Source organism: Vicia villosa, linkage group LG2 (assembly GCF_029867415.1).
Source record: "Vicia villosa cultivar HV-30 ecotype Madison, WI linkage group LG2, Vvil1.0, whole genome shotgun sequence".
NCBI lineage: Eukaryota > Viridiplantae > Streptophyta > Magnoliopsida > Fabales > Fabaceae > Vicia > Vicia villosa.
Window position 1 is genome coordinate 113907688 of NC_081181.1, and position 14022 is coordinate 113921709.

The 14022-nt window shown below is 33.2% G+C and overlaps 1 pseudogene; it reads left to right on the plus strand.

The window, feature by feature from the left end:
* The first annotated feature begins 10662 nt into the window (after nucleotides 1-10662).
* On the plus strand, nucleotides 10663-12280 carry LOC131649817 (uncharacterized; annotated as a pseudogene).
* Nucleotides 12281-14022: the final 1742 nt, after the last annotated feature.

The following is a 14022-nucleotide window of genomic DNA, read 5'->3' on the forward strand; positions in this document are numbered from 1 at the left end:
AACGGTTCCAGAACGATCTAACATTGAAGATCTAAAGTCGATACCTCAGACGGTTCAAGAATGATCTAACATCAAAGATCTAAAGCTGATACCTCAGACGGTTCCACAATGATCAACTTTCAAAATCTAAAGCAGAAAAACTTTGGACAAGTTCCGTAGCAATCATCCTCCTAGACTTAAAGCGGTAACCTTGGACGGTTCCGAAACAGTCAACACAAAGACTTTCAAATCCTTCATCAAGATATAATCAATGGATTCATTTTGATGAACAAACCCTCAACCCATTTACCAGGTGGCATCTGAAAGCCCATCTCAGGTAATGTTTCAATCTGCCAACAACATTTCGCAGACGACATTCAAATGCAACTTCCAACATCTCTTCTGATCAAGGTAAGTGCAAATTTTCAGGGCATCTAAATATTCAATCATCTTCTACCTTCAGATTTCAGACAATCTCTTCAGGTTTAAGAAGATTGAATAGGGGCAACTGTTATACCCCAAAATTTGCCCGCATCTTTTTTCAAGAAAACTCCAATCTGAAAATTAAGAGTCTCATATAATCATGGATTTTTATTTCAACAAATATCCTGACATATGAAATACTTAGTTTTTTAGAATTTTTCCTATACAGTAATTTGGCTTGCAGTTGAATTTATTCTTACGCAAACGCCAAATACTGTTTATTACTTCACACATGCTATTTATTTATTTACAGATAAATAGTGTCATACCCCAAATTTGTCCTACCCTTCAATTTTTGTCTGGCTTAGGCTCATGCATTTCATAAGTCTCATGTACATACCTCCCATTAGGTCATCTAACATAACTCATGCATTCATTAATCAATAACTTGACTTTGGGATCGAGGTTCGAAAGATTAGGGGTTTTATTGGTTTGAGACTTCTACCTCAGATAAACTTGTTTCAACTGGTTCTTCTGTGTGCACTAGATTATGGAATCAGGGTTTCAGTTCATGGATATTGTGGGTTTTCCTCTCCATCAAGCTTCAAAGTTATTCTTCATCCATATACCACAAATTCAATGATTAAAGGGTTTATTTCCCTAGGCGCTTGTTGGTCTCAGTATGGTTGGGAATGCCTAGTGGTTCAACTGGAGGTGCTATTGATTAATTGGCGGAAAAGACACATGGAGATTATGTGCAAGGTGGGAGGAATTAACTACTCGAGGGACGAAAGCTTCTCACAAAGTCAAAGTGTCATGGCTTCAATATTCATTACATCATCATGCCGCTAATGTCGTTTCAAAGTCAAGAAAAAGAGATATGTAATTTGAAGAAGAAAATTTGTTTGGAATATTTGGGGTTCTACTTTTGAGTCCAAGAGTTAACAGGATGGGAGGCGAACATGATCATATGAAGTTAGTAGTTAGCAGTACATCAAAGACATTTCAAGTGCAAACCATCATTACCATTACATCAACATACCGCCAGTCCATACACTTTCATACACAATTCCGAATTTGCCGCACATTACTAAAACCAGAGGGAAAAGTCTTACACAAAAGGTCTACATAATCACATTCAAGCAAAATTAACACAACACATTTCAAACATTCTATTCACCTAAATCCACATTGCATTCCAAAACATCTACAAATTTACAAACCACACAAAAACCATCCTTAAACCTATAGTTTCCATCCTCAATTTCATCATGCTGCCATACTTCATACCACCCCGAAACTCATGGGCTGAAGTCCAAACATCCAAGAAACTGTCGCTTAAATCAACCCACAGCATGCTGCCATTCCAAAACCTTCCTCCAATGCTCATTGATCCACCTTTGAATTCCATTTGACCATTTAAGCTGCTGTACCAAGACCTGCACAATGACATCAAAAATCAATTCAACACATTCAACACATACATAAACATCACACATAAATCAAATCCAAAATGGTAACAGTTCTACATCAAATAAGGCAAAGACAGTCATCAGTCCATGACACACACGTACAGTGGCAAATCTCTAAATGTCCTAAACCACTCTTTTAAATTCCAACCACCTGTTTCAACCAACTTTCAAACCACAAATCAGTTCCACTAATATGCAGCATTCGATTTAAATTCCAGCACGGCACCCAATTTCCAAACGTTCAAAAAAGGCCTAAATCACTAACCATACGAATCCAAACTGCATCAGTTATAAAACTCAAAACAGAATTAATAGCATTCAAACATTAAAACCATTACCATACACACAGCCCTGCACAGTTCTTTTTAACCCATCCATGACTAACCAAAAAAACAGTTCGGCCCAAAATTCCTCACCAATATGTCCAAGTCAGCTCCATACATAGCCACACTCAATCTCAAACATTAACCCTCAATTGTCAAAACAGGACTTCCACCCTAACTATTTCATCTCTCCTAACCATACTAACAGCCTGCTATATTGACAGCTCCTAACTAACACATTCAGAACAATTTAAACGCGACGCAAACCTGCAGCAGCCAACATTTCCCCTAACAAGGTGAAGCTGATAACTAAACCAAAACAGGTCCATCTTCATGTCATTCAAAACCAATACAAAAATTCAAATCCAGAAAAAAGTCATTCAAGAAAAATTGAGAACTCACAACCACACTTCAAGCCTCCAAATCTCATGATTAACCAACCCTGCATCATAACAAAAACCGGTTAATGTCAAAACCGGTAGCCATCAAAGCAATTCAAAAAATCTGCATCTCAGGAAATAAAAAAAAACAGTTCTGTTGAGGGACAAAACATAATCAGCGCTGCAGCACCGCATCAAGTTAATACCGGGTCACATTACGGATTCCACATCATAGTTTGCTAACCTTTTTGCCAATAAAATCCATGCTAGCATTCAGCACTCCAGTTCACACTCTAGCTTAGTCTGCAGCCGAGTCAGTTCCATTTAAAAATCCATTTCCAAAGCATTCATCCAAAAAAACCTGCATAACACATACAACACAGTCACATATAAACTCTTGCCATCACAAGCTATCTTCAATTTCCTCTTTGCATTTCCAAACACCTGCAACATTAAACCGCCATCATTACTCACCAATCTACAATCAAGTTCATATTGGCCTAGAGATCAGATCACGCACCAGCAAGAACGCCACATCAGGTTCACACTTCAAAGTCTCTGCATCAAATACAAGAACAACAGAAGAAAAAATCAAAAGAAACATATTAGTCCCACATCCAAAGAATAAAAAATGTGCTGCAAACTTAGTCCCACATTCAAGAAATCGAAAAAAACACTTTGCAAGCTATAATTCTGAGTCCCACATCTAAGAACTCATATTGATTGCCCAATCATTGCTGTATAAATAGTCAGCTCCACCCACTCAGAAAGACACACCTAAGCACTATCAGCTTTCATCATTGTCTCGCTTGCAGACTTTGAAGAAAGAAGTGAAAAGCCTCAGTTCAAACACTCTCACTGCCACCCTCACCACCACCATACGCTCAAAACAACAACTCTTAGAGCTTCAACATCTGAAGCTCTAAGCAGCGAGCTAAACCTCCATCACACCTTCAATCATCATCTCTCAGCTCTCAATCACCCACAGCACAGAAATTACAAAAAAAAAGGAAGAATCGAAAAAGAGAAAGAAAAGAGATACTCACCAGTTCGAATTCGCCGGAAGATTCATCTTCACCACCGCGCCGGAATATCAAAAACTCCGATCAGGTTCTTTTACGCATCTTCTTCGTTCAATTATACATGTTATAGCTTGCTCTGATGTTCATAAGTGATATGCTGTTTGAATCGTTGCTAGTTCGCTTGAATCCGTGACAACTAGAACTTAGGGCTTGATATTTGAACTTCTCGATCCCGTTGCCTGAGTGAGAATCATGGAAATCTGGGTTCATATTAGTGTTTAGGGTTAGAATTGAAGTAGAGTTGGTGTGTGAGTTTCGTTGATTAAAGGTTAGGGATGGTGGTTCACGGTGGCGCTTCGTCGCCGGAAACCGCATCGGAAGAGAGTGAGGGTTTAGGATAAGAGAGGCGTGGGGATCCCAAGGGAGATGAAGGGTCACGACCCAATACGCACCGTTCTATTCTTTTTTAAACTTTCATTTTTTTATTTTTATTTTCCAATGATAATTGAATAAAATCTGAAACCAAAATCTGCATACTGATCCATCATCATGGGCCCTACGCCTGTTTCTAACCTCACCACCATATTACATTTACACCCCCAGGCGGTTAATCAAAAATAATAAAAATAGACTTTCTTTTATTCTTCTTTGCTTGTTAATTGTTTTGCTTAAATAAAAATTGATAAAAATAGTTTTTTTCATGCAATTAGTTTTTTAGAAATTTTATGTTCTTTAAATTGAATTTTAATTGATATTTTCCTTGATTTGGGATTGGTTGATAAACCATAATAAATAGTTTCGTTGTTAATTCAAAAGTTAGTTCCTCACATGAATCAAAAATGCAATTGTTTGTAAATATTTTCATAAATAGTTTAGATTTTGTTCCTTTTATTTTTGTGAATATTTTCTTATATTGTGAAATGCTTAAATAGATTTTTAGAATTAGAATAACACTAGATTAGAACTTAGGATTAGCTCCCTTCTTGCATTCTTTTTCTTTTCAACTTTAATCCATTTAAAAATACTTGAATAAACTCCCATAAAAAATACCAAGAAAACTCATAAAAATGACTAATAAATACTTTGACTAATAAAAAGGGAATGGAAGCTTGTAACTTCCCTTGCTTAAGGGATGTTCGAGTGCTTGGAGCTCCCTTGCTTAAGGGTTCCATTCAGGCGTAAGTTCCCAACCTCTAAAAAACACAAACCAAAGAGTAACTCGAGTTTCCCTTGCTTAAGGGATTTCCTCGAAACACTCAAACTCTCTCTCTCTCTTCTCTCGCTTTCTTAAGGGCACCGTTATTTCCGCTCCATTGCATCCTAGGCTGTCCCCTTGTGCAAGAGCGCGAACGTTAACGCCGCCCAACTAAAAAATACAAAAACAAACAGAAACTATGGAGCCGAACTACGGCGCTCTGATTCCTGAAAAGGATACGTAGGCATCAAGTCGCGGGGCTTGAACGAGCACATTTGTAAATATTTCCTTCTTTTCCCCGTATTTCTTTTGCATTCATTCGCATGTAGACATAGACATAGATACACCCTTTAGACAGAAACAAACATAGGTGGATACCATCGAGTACGATGGGCGCGAGGGGTGCTAATACCTTCCCCTTGCGTAACCGACTCCCGTACCTTGATTCTCTGGTCGCAAGACCTTGTTCCTTCCTTTGTTAGGTTTTCTGATATTCCTTTACCTTATGGGATAAATATATTGGTGGCGACTCTGTTCATTTTTCGCGAGCGTGCGACAAATAGTACTCACACAATTGGTACAGAGTTAAATCTTTTTGCAGGCGCAGAATCAGGAAACTCAGACTATACTGGTAACAAGTAGATTATTATTATCTTTTGTTTCCCACTAATTTTTGTACTATATTCCATTATTTTCAAATCTTTTCAAATCTCTTTTTCAAAAATCAAATCCTAACTTTATTCTCTACATCTCTCTTTTTTCCAACACTATCATACACTTTCTTTCAAATCTTACTTCCACTCAAATTTTCCTTTTGTACGGAATCACATCATTCCCCAACGTCTCTATCCTTCTTTCCACTCTATAAATACCTCTCATTTTTTCATAAAAATCTCACATCAAATTCTAATTCATCTCTCAAATTTCTACTTCATAATCCATCCTTTCTTCTTCCCCGACAAAATGGCAAAGCGGTGGGAAACGTGTTTTCTTATGGTCATCACCATTGCTACGGTGATCATGTCTTTCTTCTGTCTACATAGCCCGGAACACTGTGGACCTGGGATGCTTATGCTCCCAATCATCTACATGTTACTATTTGTAGCATGGGTTATCAATCGTCATTCTTAAAATTTGCCGTATTTCTTATTTCTTAAGTGTACCGTTTATTCGTACTGTTCAATATAGTATGTAATATTTGTACTGTCAGTATTAAATGTTGTACTATTTGTCATAATATTGCTTAACTACTCAGATAATATTTTGTGTGTTTTCTGCCAGTCAAATATTCATTTTTCTGTGCATTAAATGATTTTCAGGGTTATTATCGGTAATTTTGCCCGCATACAGTAAATATTAGTTATTTATTATGTCTGTGTTTTTTTTAACAAGTCATGTAAATAAACTTTCATTTTTCACATAAAACAAAAACAACAAAAAAAAAGAAAATTAACTTTGACTGTTGATTTTTCACTCTAACTGCTACGTCAATACCTGAACAGTCAGTTGACAGCCAAACTGCTGGCAGTACAATTCTCAGTGTTTTGTACCATCAATCAAATCAATCTTTTACAATTCAAAATTCCAAGATTTTTGTTCTAGAAGTCTTCTGAATATCACGCGATTAGCAGAGACTCAACACTGCACAAAAATCAGGTACGCTTAACTGTCTCCTACACAAACAGTCCCTGACTAGGGTTTTCTTGTTTTTACAGGAGAAACAAGTTTTTGAGACCTCAAATGGATTTCATGCACATCCATATATCTCAAAGTACCATCATACAAATTTTCAAACTTCAATTCACTCAGACGCACCGTCAGCAGCTCAAACAGTCAACAGACGACCCGTTTGACCAAAAAGTCAACAGACAGTCAAAAATGAAATTTTTTGTCAAAGTCCATATTTTGTCAAAGGATTCATCATTTGATCATTGGATGATCATAATTCATCAAGGAAAGATCAAAAATCAACAAAACCCTAAGATTCAAAATTAGGGTTTTTGCCTGAAAAGTCAACTCAACTTTGACTGGTCATAACTCTCTCATCCTTCATCCAAAAAATTCAAACCAAAGCTCATTTTGAAGTAAATTCAATTATCTTTCAAATGCAATTGATCCCATGGTCATTGCATTCACCATTTGAAAAATATGACCAAAGACATTACAGGTCATTTTCAAAGTCAACAAAAAGACACTTTTTTCAAAAGGACACACAAGGAGCATCAAAAATCATTTTGAAATGAGACCAAAGACATTGGTTAGAGGACTCTTTGAGGTTTCCAAAAAGTGCAAGAACTCCTTCATATGACAAATATTGAGGGATTTACACCTTGTTGAAGTTGGCTAAATTTTAGGAAAATGCATGAAACCAACATTGCTCAAAAATGTATTTTTTCCAAATGGGGCCAAGTTTTCATGGTTCAAACATCATTTCCATAATATTATGGGCCTCCCACGACCAAGACTAAGCCCATACCATTTTTATCCATTTTTGGCTTAATTTTATCTTATTTTAAGATTAAATTAAAAGGAAAAATGAATGGATAATGGATAGCTTACAATCTAAGCATGAGTCATCCAAAAATCTTCAATTTTCTGCAGAGGATTGAGGTACAAGGCAAGAGCATTGAAGGGAAGCAAGACTTGGTCAACAATTCAAAGGTTTTAATATAAAAAAATCAAGAATTCAACAAAGGCAACAAGATGCTTCTTAGCTTCAATTCTAAGCACAACATAGTCTATATAAAGGCTATAACACTTCACAATCAAAGGAGGACGAATTCAGAAGCATTCATAAGCATATATCACTCTTGTAACAACTTGTAATATTCAAAGAAACTTGAAATTCGAATTTTAAGTTTCAGTCAATTTCAATACAAACTAAACATTCAAACATCATCTCTGAGCTTCACTGAAACTATTTCAATCAATTGCAAGTCTTAAACCTCATTGAATCGAGCTACACAGGTCACGATTTGCTCAAACAAAAACCAACTCATATCTGATCATACACGCACATTTAACAAGATGTAGATATATATTTGTGTTTAGATTGGTGCTCTGGTCGTTTCTGGAGCTTTAATTAAGTTTTAATGACCGTTTGCACAAAACCACCATTTTAGGGTTTCTAAGCTCAAATTTAGGGTTCTTCATTAGAGCCAAAATTAAACCAAATTAAGGGCATGGTTACATTCAGTGGAACAAGACGAATTTAATGGTCCTATCGCGCCTGATTTCTATGCTTGTTTACACCTATTCGCTATTTTGCAGGGATGAGTTTAATCTATTACAACGCTTCTAGCCAGAAAGCGCTGTTAAAAGTGGTGTCTGGAGGTTGAAGATGATGCGTGTCCTCCCCCCATTGGCCAGCCAGCGCGCGCGTTCTTTTAAATTTTCCTCTAATCAAGTGTTTTGCAGGTATACTGATTGCCATGCGCCTCAAAATCTGAGCCTTCTGATCCACTTTCCATCCAATCCAACGCGCCAGATCATGCATGAACATCATACTCCCTCATAATCAACCACATCTGATTAGTATCCTTTTATTTTTTATTTCTATTTTAATTTCTTTGCAAAATTAATTAAAAATAGTTTAAAAAATCCAAAAAATACACAAAAAATATTTTTAAGCTTCTAAAATAATATATTATTTTCTGAAATAAAAATATTTTATTTTTCTTCATAATTCCAATATTTTGCATAATTAATTAGTATATATTTATATATTTGCTTTTTAATTATTTTCAACCAATCAAAAAAAATCATAAAAAAAATTGTTCTTTATATTAAATATTGTTTATATATTATAAACTAATTTTGTACATATTTAGGATAATTTTCTCTTTAAGTTTTAATTATTTGTATAATTATTTGCATAATTATGTCTTAATTAACTTAATAAACTTCAAATCAATTTCAAAAATTCCAAAAAAATTAGTTTTGTTTTAAAATTAATTAACAAGCACATTTGAACATATTTTTAAGCTTAATTTCTAGGTTTAAATTTATTTTCTTTTTCTCATTTTAATTTAATTAATTATGCATTAATTTTAAATTAAAATCAATCATAAAAAAAAAACCAAAAACATGCATTTCTCTATTTATCTTATTGCAATTTAAATTCCTAGATAAATGTATAGGTTGTCAAAATCATGTAAATAGGCTTAGTTTACATTTCCTGCACAATCGATGTAATAGCGTAGATTTACTTTCCGCACTTTACATTTCCGCATTTTAATTTCCAGCAAATATAAACTGCGTGTATGTCAAAGATAAAATTGAACCGTTAGATCACTAACTTCAAAGATAAAATATTTGAATCCAATCACAATCACACTTGCACCTTTTAAGGTAATCCCTTCTCATTCTTTTCAAAATCAAAGTCAAAATTCTACTGTTTCGAGTACAAAATCGAACCTTTTGTTTGTATCCGGTGAAAGGATATATTTTTAAAGGAAATAGGATAAAGACCTTACAACTCAGGGTAGACCTCCTAGTTTGCTTGCTCAAATCAAAACAAACAAAATTCTCATACACTGTTGTTTTTCAAAACAAAACTTTCCAAAAAGACAATATTTTGTATACATCCAAACACGGATCATTACAAAGTTAACGTTCTTTTCAAAACATCTTTCGAAAGATAAACAAACATTTTGTATACATCCGCACAAGGATCATTACAAACTCAATTTACAAAGGTATTTGAAACCACATATGAGCATTCTAAAGCAATTGAAAAGTGATCGAAAAACAAGTGAGCTAAGCAAACTTAAGAGCCCATGGATAACCATGGATACAAAGGGTGCTAACACCTTCCCTTTGTATAACCTACCCCCTTACCCAGAATTTCTTAAAGGTCTTTTTTCTGTTTCTTTTATAAACCTTTCCTTAATTGGATAAAATAAAAAGTCTGTGGCGACTCTGTGAATTTTCAAAAATGCGAAAGCATAAGCGATAAAAAGGAGTCAGTTCACGTATCTCTCCCGCTAAGAGGTATGGCCCGAAAAACGGAGGTCCACAGCTTCTGGTGCTTTTAGCAACTTTTGTACTATCTATTACTATTTTTCTTTTTTCTTTAACATATGATTTATGTTTTGCTATTAAAAAAAAGTCATTTTTCTCAGCCATAAGAATTGGTTTCAAACATAGCTAATCATACAATAGAAAAAAGCAAGATGAGTACTTTGGCAAGTTTGCCACTTGGCACTCTCTCATGCTTTCTTCTATTTTGACTTATGCTATATAAGGAAACTTTCTTTTAATGTCATATTAATATTTTTATATTATTTTATAATTATTTTTATTAATGTGGAATACAAACAGTCTGGTGAATTTTTCTTCCCTCAACCAATTATTAATTTTTTCTCTTCCATTTTATATCATGTTAATTGGGATTTGGAATATACACCATTTTTTTTATATAAATACAATGTTTTTATTTTTCAAATATTGAACAAATACATTGGCTTAAATTCAAGAGACACTTTGAGAGTTGTAAAGTCATTTTGAAACTAATGGGAAAGCAAAACGCAAATGAAGCTTTAACACGTGTGCTCTCATTTCACAACCATTCTTATCTCATTTCCTCCATCTTCATCCTCTCTTTCTCCTCCAAAAAAACCTAGATCTCTCATTCTTCCTCCATTGCCATTGAACATCGCGCATGAGTTTTTTTTCTTCTGTAAACGGTTAGTTGGTTGTCTCTCCCTGCTTAAAATCTGCCGAACCACACAGATCTCTTCAAAGAGTAAAAATCTCTATTTGATGATTTTTACAACTTATGTTGATGTTCAATCTCCGATATTACTCTTAGTTACATGCATGCTTTGACCATAAATATTTTTGGTAGGATAAATTGAGAAATAGTATATGGGTTTATTATATCTTTATGTCAATTTTTTTTAATATTTTAGTTGGATCTAAATCAGTCTTATTTTCTAGAGATGGTAGATTTCTTATGTTATTGTTTTAAAATTGTTTGATGCATGAAATTTCAGGTTCTTACCAATGGTTTTGAAGTGAAGCTGCAGAGGAATGCTCTTAGTCTGATTGAACCACCTACTGGTACTGAGGTAGATGATGATCTTGAATTTGAGAATACTCACTTACATTGATCAGATATGGGTGAGTTTCAATTTGTAAAGTTACTGCTCTTTTTTCAATATCTCAAAGTTTATATTTTTATTGTCTTTTTGCTATTACATTTTTTGAAATCATTAGTGTATTTTTAAAGGTTTTATGATTCATATTTTTCTTAATTGTGAACTAATTTTGTTACCAGAGTTGTGTATTATAGCTCCTTGTCATAGTTGTTGTTGATTTTGTTTATTATGCTATGTTTGATTTCTCAGCATCTGATGAAACTAAAAGTCCCACAAATCAAGGTATAGAATGCATAGATCATTAGGATCACCTCACAAGAGCATGAGCAGGTCCTTCTCTGTTGATTCACAATCCAGGGGATCCACTTCTTTGCCTCATGGGTGGACTGTATATCATCCGAACCTTTATCCCCTTTCACTAATTGTTTTGCTATTTTGTTATATGTTTGAAAAATATTTAAATGATGATAAAACTATTACAAATATTATGTAGAAGGTTGATTTGAGTAAATTGGAAATGGTTGCACTGTGGAGATACTGTTGACACTTCAATCTGGTAAGCTAATTGTTTTACTCATCTTTTTTGACTGCTTTAGTATGGGTTAAAAGCTTACATAATATATGGATATGTAGGTGGATGTTGTTCCAAACCCGTCTAAGGAGCAGCTGGTAGATGTTGTTCAGAGGCATTTCATGTCGCAGGTGCATTATTTGTTTCTGTTTTGTTAATGATTGTTCAGTTTCTATAACACTTTTATTTGGTTGAACATGTTCCAAACAATTTTGGTTTCCCCACTGTCACAAATCTTATGCATCCACAGAGTAGGCGCATGGGTGACCACTGGATCCAGATAAATTAAAATCTTCTTGCTTTCTGCATAGTCTGATCTTGATCAAACAATCACTGATCTTGATCAAACTACTTGAATTCATGAGATTATTATCAAACATCTGGATCCAGATAAAAATCAAAATCTACTTGCCTCATGATGTTTGATGTAGGAGCAGGACAAGTATTTTGTTCATTTGTTTGTCTGAAATTATGTTTTGTTCTTTTGTTCATGAAGCAAATGGACGAGTTGCAAGAACTAGAAAGATGGAATTGTTCGCTTGCATGCACAATACTCATGCAGAGTAGGTTTTGTATTTCATGGTTGTTATGTATTTTTAGTTCTCATGGTATTTTTAAAATTGTTTGATTGGGGTGGAGTATTGTCTGAATTTGAAATTATCCTTGGACTAAAAAACTAATCTGGTTGTAGCTGTTTGTTTATTGGGGAAAATTCATCCATAGAAATTTTGAGTTGTTTATGGTGTTCTTTATTAGTTGAGTATTTGAATTTATCCAAAAAAATTTTAAGGTGATATAATATTCTCAATTCTTCCATCAGGTGGATGTCTCTTGGAAATTAATTGAATGGTACGAGGTTAGTTGATGAAGGATTGCGAGCAAGATTTAAGGCAATTTATCCGGATGTGGCGGTGTAGCCAGCATCACCTCCCCGAGCTTCTGCTATGGAGATAGACTCGAGTGTTACTGCTCAAACAAACACATAATCGAAGTCCACTATAACACAGTTTACTGAGCTTGCAGTCCCAGCAGCTATCTCTGCTTCAGTGAAGAAGGAAATGGCCATTGATGTGGACACTAACTAAGTTTCTACCATTTTAAGTTTATGCTTTTGTGGTATATCCAACTTTTGGTGAGCATGGTAATGTAAATTTAATTAATGTTGTAGTAGTTTCTTCTGTCAAAGTTGCATTCAAGTTGTACTTAACAGCTACAATTATTTATATTTTTAGCATGGTTGTCAGTATTGCATAAAATACGTGTGAGTTGTATAATCTGATAAAATTCCAAATATTCCTATATTCATTTGTCGCACTAAAAGTAAAAATAAATGTCAATGAAAAAAAATAATTTGTTCAATTGAATATATTCCATGGGATGATTCAAATTAATAGAGAATCAAAATTTTAATGGCACGGGAAGGATACATATATGTTATCATATTTTTTTTTGTCATTCCTCAAAAAATTATATATCAGTTATTGTTCTCCCTCTCCTCATAAAGTTATTAAAGTGTTTGCAAATTTCCATTGGATAAAATGTAACACTTATGAGCCTTTAATGTGACGTAGCTGAAGCGTTGAGCTTTAGTTATTATTATAAATGACTATATTAATTTTTTTCTCCACAGGTACTACATTTTTAAAACAAATAGTTTTAAAAAAATAACTACTATAAATATAAATACATAACACATGTTTAATCATTCAAATATTTCATATAATAATTAAAAGAAAAATATATCATTTATACTTTCACTGCATGTGCATACATAAATAAAAATTGATAGACGTACATTAGGGAGAGGGAGAGTATAATACTAAAATATTATAAAAAGAATAAATATTTATCATTTTAAGATTAATTCTAATAATTGTGTCTCAATATTTATTTTTAATAGAATATTCAAATTAAAATGAAATGCACAAAGTAGAGTGAAAAGTTACATTTTTATTGAACTTTGAAATGTATATATTCAATTCGGCATGAAAGACTTGAATCGGTTATAATTGGTTCAACAAATAAAAATATAAGTAACAAATATTTGACTAGATAACAATAAAAAATATAATAGTTAGAAAACAGAAAATTAAAAAATCAAATATAAATTAAAAATAATTATAGTAATATTACTATTAATAATAGTTTTTAAAATAATAAGCACTCTAATTAATTGACAAATAACAAAAACTTGCCAAAGAAATTTTTTTATTTATTAAATCATACAATATAATAAAGTAAGATGAATATTTTGTCAAGTTTCACATTTTTAAAACTTTTTTAAGATGAGTATTTTGACAAATTTTAATTGTTAAATTCTAAACTTAAAAAATATTTTAGATTAATATATATATATATATATATATATATATATATATATATATATATATATATATATATATATATATTAACAATTAAAACTTTTTCATTTTAAATTATAAATAATAAATAAATCTAAAATATTTTTTCTTATAAATTTAAACGCTTGCAGGTATACACCCTAAATTTAAACCCGTGCCTCGCACGGGTATACACACTAGTAGTAGAGAATAAAAT